Below are 8928 nucleotides of genomic sequence, written 5' to 3' on the forward strand. Positions count from 1 at the left end.
CTGGGGAGGTCAGAAGAAAATGACAGATTTCCTGAAACTGGAGTTGTCAGGTTGTTGGCACTGTGTGGATGCCTGGAATCAACCTAGGGTCCTCTGCAAAAGCAACAAATATTCTAAATGACTGGGGCCATCTCCAGCCCCAAATCTTCAGATTTAAATCTTATACCAACACACTCAGTAAACCATAATGAATATAAGCCATATCTTATGCTGAAGATGTTTCAGTGATGCTGAAAGAGCCTTGCAGAGCTTCTGGTGGCTGGATGAAAGCGACTCTTTCAAGAAGTGAGAACCACCCTGAAGTACACTTCCTGGAGTACCAGGGTGGAGGTGGTGCATCTACACAGGAGAGACTGACAGTAAACTTAACCACAAATACCTACTCCAGAGAAGCTTTATGGTTCTGAAGAGGTCATCAAAACCACTGCCACAGATGTGAAGATAACATATTTTATCACACCTTTGTTTTCTTCTCTTTTTTTTTTTGTAAATTAATTTTTATTGGATTTTTCTTTATTTACATTTCAATTGTTTTTTCTTCTTTTTTTTAATCTATCTTTTTTTTCTGTCTGTTTCCTCCCCCACCTCCACCCCCAAAACAGAATCTCACTATGTAGCTCTGCCTGTCCTGGAACTCTCTTGGTAGACCAGGCTGGGCTCTAATTGACAGAGATCCACCTGCCTCTGCCTCCCAGGTGTTGGGCCTAAAGGCGTGCGCCACCACCCGAAGTGCTTGTGTCTGTTTTGGAGGGCACTTTCTAGCTATCATCTCTTGCTATCTATGAGGCCGGCTAAGCAGTGGTATTTCCTTATGTCAGCCTTGGCCTGTACAGAAGAACCCTTATGCTCTCCTGAGGGCTTCTGGTTCTTCCTTCACCTTACATTCCTTCGCTTTAGTAAACCATATGTCCCCTGAGAGTCCGTGGAACAGTAACTTGGTAGAGATTCTGGCTTTATACACATCTTCTTAATGTCTACTTTGTGAAGGCCTAAAGTCACTTCTGTCAAGTAAAGCATTTCTACGTCATTTAGACCATTATTTTAAAACTTTTCTGCCGATGAATTGCTTTCGTCTTTTTGTATTTTTCTCCTCAGGCTGTTGATAGTGCTGAGCAACAGCCAGCCAGTTCTCTCATCCTTATCGGTAACATTTCTCTTCCAGTTTCCAAAAGACTGACTCACAGGCTGGATGCTGTGGCTCATTTATAATCTCAGCACATGAGAAGGTGAGGCAAGAGGATTGCTGTGGGTTCAAGGCCAGCAGGAGCTAGACAGGAAGTGCCAAGGCAGCCTGAATTGCAGAATGAGACCTAGTCTCAACAAAACAACTAGAAACCTCCAGTTCACTAAACCAGCAAATACATTCCATTCTACTACCACGTCATCCCATTTTGTCCGGAACTTCCCTGAGTTCCCCTTAACTGGTGATGGCTATCTTCTTTGTTAGCAGCTGGGGCTGAGTGACCCATCCCCTTCACCCCCATGTCATTCCAGCACCTGCTTTCTCAGAGCACCCCTAGCTCTTTGACACTTGGAAATCAGGCTTCTCAGGACCTCAAGCTAGAGCTGGACATGCAGGAGGTTTATTATGGGCTGCATCCAGAATCAGTATCTGAGAAGGGAAGGAAGAAAAGAGGATTGGGTGGAATAGAGTCTCTAACAGAAGCAAGTTCTAAAGACGCAACCTCAGAGCTGTTCCAAGCAAAAAATAAGGATGCTGAACCTTCATTCTCCCCTAAATTAGTCAATCATAGGATGTGTGTTGCCTCTGGAAAGGATGTGGCCACAGACAAGGTGATTCTTCAGAGGCCGAGGGTCAAGGTCCATAGAGTAGCAGCAGTCTGATGTGCAGAGAGAAATCTGGGCTGCACACAGTGCCCACCAGACCCTCCTCCTCAGTGTCTATCCTGGGAGAGGGTTCCATTACAAATAAAACCTATGTCATTATGAACAATGCTGGCAATGAGAGTAGTTGAGAACTCCCTTATTCTTTAAGATGTTAGGATCTAGGAAACCTTTGGTAGAGTTGTCTAGGCTACTGAACAGTGGACATCACTTGGGGAAGTATTGTTGGATAAAGACTTAGGAGGCTGGAGAGATGGCTCAGTGGTTAAGAGCTTGGATTGCTTTTCCAGAGGATCAGATTCTATTCCCAGAGCCCACATGGGTGCTCACAAACATTCACAACTTCAGTCAATTCCATGGAATTCCATATTCCTTTCTGACCTCCTCATGGATATATGTGCTATACATACATATATACATACATACATATGTACATACATACACAAATACATACATACAGGGGAAACATCAATACACATAAAATAAAAATAAATAAATCTTTAAAAAGAAAAGATCTAGCCGGGCAGTGGTGGCGCACACCTTTAATCCCAGCACTTGGGAGGCAGAGGCAGGCAGATTTCTGAGTTCAAGGCCAGCCTGGTCTACAGAGTGAGTTCCAGGGCTGTACAGAGAAACCCTGTCTCGAAACCCCCCCCCCCAAAAAAAGACCTAAGGCTTATATAGTTCCTGCCAACACAGGAATTATTTGGTCAGTATAGGCTGCCTGAATGGGGCTGAAGACTTTCTAGTGAAACTTGAGTAATTTGTCTTTGTCTTATTTTTTAAGGATATGGTTTCAGGTTTTATGTTGCTCAGACTTACTTCCTAGCTATGTATCTTGGACCTGCACTTACGATCCTCCTGCCTGCAGTTTCCCGGTGCTGGGATGGCAGGAGCACACCTCCAAGCCTGGGTTTTGTGCGGTGCTGGGTTTCAAAGCTGGCTTTTCATGCATGACAGGCGAGTACTCTACCTTCTGAGCTAATCTCTAACTTGGGATAATTTGTTTGAGAGCCTCTTTATAGCATCTGGGTTCTCTGTGTCGGGAGACCAATGTAAATTCTGTAGAGAGCCAATCAGCTCTTCAATTGCCTATGAAACTACAAATTAAGCCCAGAATACTAAAACCAGCAGCCTAGAGTTTGGGTGGGAACAGGTCTCCCTCCTGTGGATATTTTAGGGACTACTAGTGGACGAAATGTGCGTTAGAAGCAGGCAATTCCAACACCCTGAATGTAGATTCCCCACTAGTAGCGCTAAAGGGGAGGTTTAGATTCAGGCCTCCTACGTTTAAATCCTGGTTCTGCCACTGACTATTTGCACGGTCCTGAACAAAGCGTGTCACTAATCCAACCTTTTGAGTTCTGGGATTATAGGTGTGTGTGTGACCATGGTGAACAATGCATGATTTAAATGATATTAAATGTCACCTGTAGTTATCAGAGAGGGCAGGGAGAAGAGAGAGAAAATACTATATGAAATTTGGATTTTTAATGTCCAAAATAAAGTTTTATCAGAACACCGCCATTTATTCATCAGGCATTGTCTATCTGTATCACCTTTGCCACCTACATGTGAGAGATGAATCAGAGCAGTGACAGTATGTGTCTCAACACCTGAAGGAGTTGTGCTCTTAGTCTTTATAGAAAATATTTGCTATTTTCTGTTTTAATTTTTTTTTTTGAGATAGGGCCTCACTATGTAGCCTTGGCTAGCTTGGACTCAATCTGTAGCCCAGGTTAGCTTCAAACTCATAGAACTCCTCATGCCTCTGCCTCCCAAGTGCTGGGACTAAGTTGCATGCCACCACTCCCAGCTAAGCTCTGTACTAGATTCTAATTGGAAAGTAGTCATATTATCTTGGAGAAAATTGGAATTACTCTAATGGTGGAAATATAGACAGAAGGAAAGGTACAAGGTTTAGCGTGGTGCTTTGTGCATGCAGTGTATGTCTGCATTGCCAAACAAGTTTGTACCTCAGATGTCTACCCTTACCCTGGGGGAAAGACCTCAGCCATCTGAGAGTAAGGAAAATATGGAGAGAGAGGGTCAAGCCAAAGTGATTATCTTGTCATAGTTGGTATCAAGATGATTGGGCAGCTTGTGCCTCCTCCATCAGTCAACAATGAAGAGGCAAAGCTGGTTCCTGTCACACTCACGTGGACACACTGTGTCGCCAGTATTCACTGATGATCTTTTAGTCACTGATGGAGGAGGCTTTCCATTCAGAGCTGTCTCACACAGGGTGTTTGGCAGGAGATCCTCCCCTGTGTCTTGAGACATTGCTATCTCCATCCGTGCTGTTCCATGTGGACGCCTCACTTTTAGTGACTCAGAGAAGTGTAATGGCAGCTTGATGTAGAAAAGAACAACTCAACCCTGGGGACTGAACGAAGGGAAATACAGTTGGTAAACCCAGAGAATTGTACATTTCTCACCATGTCTAGAGTCTGAAGAAGCTGAGCCCTGGAAGTACTCTTCAGCCAGCTATGAGCATAGATGACAGCTCCCACTCCAACTGCAATAACGCTCTGACTTCATCCATGCATCCAGTCTAGCTGGACCTGCTGGGAAAGACCTGTAATTCTAGCTACTCAGGAAGCTGAGGCAGGAGAATTACAAATTCAAGTTGAAGGGCAGCCTGAACACCTTTTATACTCAGTCTCATAATAAAAAGTAAAAGCAGGGACCGGGATATAGCTCTGTAGTCGACTCATGTAGTTGCCCAGCTTGAGAAAGCTAGGTTTAATGTCAGTCTCATAAACAACACCCAAACACTCAGTCCTTCAGTTAAGAGCACTGGATGCTCCTCTAGAGGACCAAGGTTTAATTCCCAGCACCTACTCGGCAGCTCACAACTCTCTGTAACTCCAGTTCCGGAGGATTCATGGCACCACATATGCATGTGGTGCACATTTTGGACAAAATACTTACACACATAAAATAAGATAAAATAAATCTTAAAAAAAAAAAAAAGCCAGGTGTGGTGGTGGCACCTTTAATCTCAATACTCAGGAGGCAGAGGCAGGCAGATCTCAGAGTCCCAGGCCAGTCTGGTCTACAGGGTGAGTTCCAGGTCACCCAAGGCTACACAAAGAAACCCTGTATTATTGAAAAAACAAAAATAAAGAAAAAAACAAACAAAGAACAAAGAGTAAGAAGCCTAGAAGGACCAGGTAATAAAATAAAAGTGCCACAAGTCACCCCAATAGGCTCAGTTTTCAGGAACTACCTTTCAGAGACACTGATTTAAGTCCCGTAGCCAGTCAGTGGAGGAATGGAAGCCTGGGGTTCTTCTGATTATACAAGCCTCTATCTTAATCTCAGTAGTAATGCCTTACTACCTCTGTCTCTGCCTCTCTCTGTGTGACTCTGTTCCATCCTCTTTCCCCATGTCCCATTATGAAACTCTTGTCAGAGGCAGGCTTATATGATCCCAAGATTCATTGCAGCTTAGGAAATAGTCCCAGATCTCAAGATGCCTTGTGGCATTGCCAGACAGCGTGCCTCAGAGGTTAGGCATGGCTGTAAAGGTGGGAAATATGTCTCACTGTAACACCTGCAAACAACCAAGGCTCTGTTTTTTTTTTTTAATTTACATTTGTGCATGAAGTATGTGCAGGGTGACCATGGCACTGACCAAAAGCTGGCTCCCTCAGTGCTTGTGGAAAGCCTAGCTTGTCACATGGGTGTTGGGATCTGGGACTTCTGTCCTGCTTGAACAGCAAATAGTCTTAGCCGACGAAGCTACCTTTCCAGCCTTTACAAACGGGTCATTTGAAAGCAGGGACAGAGAGTCTCTTCCACTCTGGATCAGAAGTAAGGTGGAGATGTTGAAAAATGGCTGAGGAAGATGAGGGAAGGGGGTTGGAGGGGCTAGAGGGGAGGTTAGAAGGAGTGGGGGGTGTGGGGGAGTGGGGGAGTCTGGAAAGATGGTTTCACAGTTAAGAACACTTGTTCTTCTAGAGGACCCGGGTTTGTTTCCCAGCACCCACACCTAGGTTTACCACCAGTAGAAGTCACGAGTATTCACAGATAAGCACTGGAGACACCAGGAATGTTAATCACACAGGCTTTCCACTTCAGTGGAGGAAATGAACACCTGTTTCCACCCAGAAGGCTGGGAGTGGATGTTGTTAATAACCTGGTGACTTTGCTATCTGTAGGGCCAGTCCTCACCCAAATCCCCTAGAATGTTTATCCCAGACTCTCCCTCCTTAGACCTTTATCTTTAACTTTGTTTCTCAGGTAAAAAAAAACCTGTCCTCAGGGGAGATGTCACGTGTTCTCTTTAGCTTGCTGACTTCTACATGGCCTCGATCAGAGACCACACCGCATCCTAGACCTTTAAGCTGAAGAAGTCATCTTCACACTCACGTGTACTTTGCAGAAGAGTTTGGAAGCAGTCATGCCTTGCGTTTTACTGTGCACATGAAATTGGAATAATTGCCACCAGGAAACTTTTTTCAAAATGGTACTGGATTTACATTTATCTAAAATAAACTGGCCTGATCTCGGACTCCAGAAGTTTGATCCAGACCAGGCAGGTTGGGCTGAAGTTTCCTTCTTACTTCATTGGCATGTCTTTTCACCATCATGTTTGCTGGGATGTCCTCAACAACCATCTGACACTCCCAGGTCTGGGAGGGGGGGAAGGTAGGGGGAGGGTCCAATGCCTTCTTCTGACTTCTGTGGGCACTGCAGACATACATGCTGGAAACACACCCATATGTATAAAACAAAAATAAATAAATCTAAAAATTATTTTTAAATAATCAAGAAAGTGGTTGAATTCCTTATCTTAATGAGTGTAGCTCTGATTCCTATCTTTAGATTAATAAAATTCTACTTGAGCAGAAAAGGTAGAAGCAAACATCCAGGACAAGAAGTTGGTGGCATTTGGAAATATTTGGAAGTATAGGGTTACTACTCTACTCCTGTGTTGGTATCTTAGTTAGGATAAGTGAAAACCAGCTGCTTTAAGGAATGGTACCAAATGTGATTGATGAAACAGTTCAGCCTTACTGCAGTCTCTTGCCATTGTTTAAGGTGAGTCTGTGTGAAAGGGATCCAGGCAGGCAGGGCCGATTTCATCTTCTTCTCATGCCTCATGAAGCTCTTCTGCATGAAGCCAAACATTGTACAGGAAAGAGAGGTGGGGAGTGAAACGGAAGATCAAAGACCATGCAGATGGTGCAGGCAAAGTGAATGGTGTGAATGCAGTGAATGGCAAAGAGTTTTCCTTTTATCTCCCCGCCTTTCTTCCATCCACCATCCTTCCCTCTCTTTCCTTTCCTCCCCTCCTTTCTCCTCTCCTTCCACTTCCCCTCTCTTCTCCCTCCCTCTTCTCTCTCCTTCCCTCTCTCCTTTTTCTTCTTCTTCCCTCCCGTCTCTTCTCCTCCTCTTCCCATTCATATACATATAGACAGACAGACAGACAGACAGACAGAGAAGTGTACAAGAGGGTTTTGGTCATCGTCTGTTACTCTTTGCAACAGGGTCTCTTGTTGATTGTTGCTGTGTTTGCTCGGCTGGCTGGCTTGCAGCTTCTCTTGCTGCCTCCCATCTGTAGGACACTGGGATTACAGATGCCCCCGTCTGGCTTTAGTTGGGCTCTGGGAATCTGAACTCAGGTCCTCATGTTTGTGTATCACACACAGTCTTTAACCCACTGAACCATCTCCCTTCTTGTCATGCCCCACCCCCACCCACCCCATGACTCCTCAAAGGGAGTAAGAGACACTGTTGCTCACCCCTCGCTTGTCTAATTCAATTTACCTGTGTGTCCCCTCTACATTCTCACGGCTATGGAGCCTGACCTGTAAAAGTTCAGAGGATATGCTGAGTTTTGGAGTGACCTTAGTTTTAGAGTTTAGACAAGAGTTCCAACTCATTTTTTTTTTTTCTGGTGTTCTTCTGAGATTGATGTTTAAAAAATAGTTCCTGTGTTCAGAAGATGAAAGGGCCAGCTGGGACTGAAGCGACCATGAAAGGCAGAGGCAGGAGATTTAGATTGAGGAGGCAGAAAGACAGCAGGGTCCGAGCAAGTCTGGAAACAGTTTGAGTTCTGACCATGACACTGACTTCAGCTAAGATGCTTTTACTGAAGATTATGAATTACATTTAAAAACAGATAATACATTTAAATGCACCTAAAATCAATTGTAGAGGGGAGAGTGGAAAGGCAGAAGAAAATGAAGTTGTGTTCTCTGTTCTCAGCCGCCGAGCTCCTCTCACCCAAGACAAGTTCTGCTAGTCTCTATAAATATTCTTTGCTTTCAGAAACAAGAACCTGGCATTTCCTGCTTTCTAACTCACATGTTGTCGCAGAGTGTTACCTTTGCTTGTGTGACAAGATTCATGAGTGACACTTGAGAGTTGTGGTTTGTGCCCTTTGTGACTGAACCTGGGCACCTTTCTTTTTATATTTCTAGCCATATATAAAGCTTTTATTGGATTCCTTTGCTTTACCATTTTTTTTCTTGAATTGTTGTTAGTTTTTTTAAAATAATAATAATAATTATTATTATTATTATTTTACTTTTCTGAGTATGGTTATTTTTCCTGCATATATTTCTGTGCACCACATGAATTCCTTGGTACCCACAGAGGCCAAAAGAAGGTTTCAGATCTCTTGAGATTGAAGTTACAGACAGTTGTGTGTGTGCTGGGAATCAAACCTGGGTCTTCTAGAAGAGCATCTAGTGCTCTTAATCCCTGAGGGGCTTCTCCAGCCTGATTGTTGCTGTTATGAATTTCTCTTCTCTCTCTTTTTAAACATTATTTTATGTACTGTAGCAGCATATCTTCCCAGCAAGTTGGGAGGAGCTAAGATGGGAGGAGTAAGGAGAGGAAGAAGAGGAGTAAGGAGAGGAAGAGGAGGAGTAAGGAGAGGAAGAGGAGAAGGAAAAGGAGGAGCTAGAGAGCAGAGATGTATGAGGAAGAAGAGTCACACAGGTATGGAGAACAGTCCTGGGTAACAATTTGTATTTAGGTTAGCTAATTGGGAAACACCTCTAATTGTACGGGGATATTGTTGTTGAACATTGCCAAACATATAAAGCCTTTGATTAATCTTTAAGC

This window comes from Grammomys surdaster, unplaced genomic scaffold, assembly GCF_004785775.1.
Source record: "Grammomys surdaster isolate TR1022 unplaced genomic scaffold, NIH_TR_1.0 256, whole genome shotgun sequence".
NCBI lineage: Eukaryota > Metazoa > Chordata > Mammalia > Rodentia > Muridae > Grammomys > Grammomys surdaster.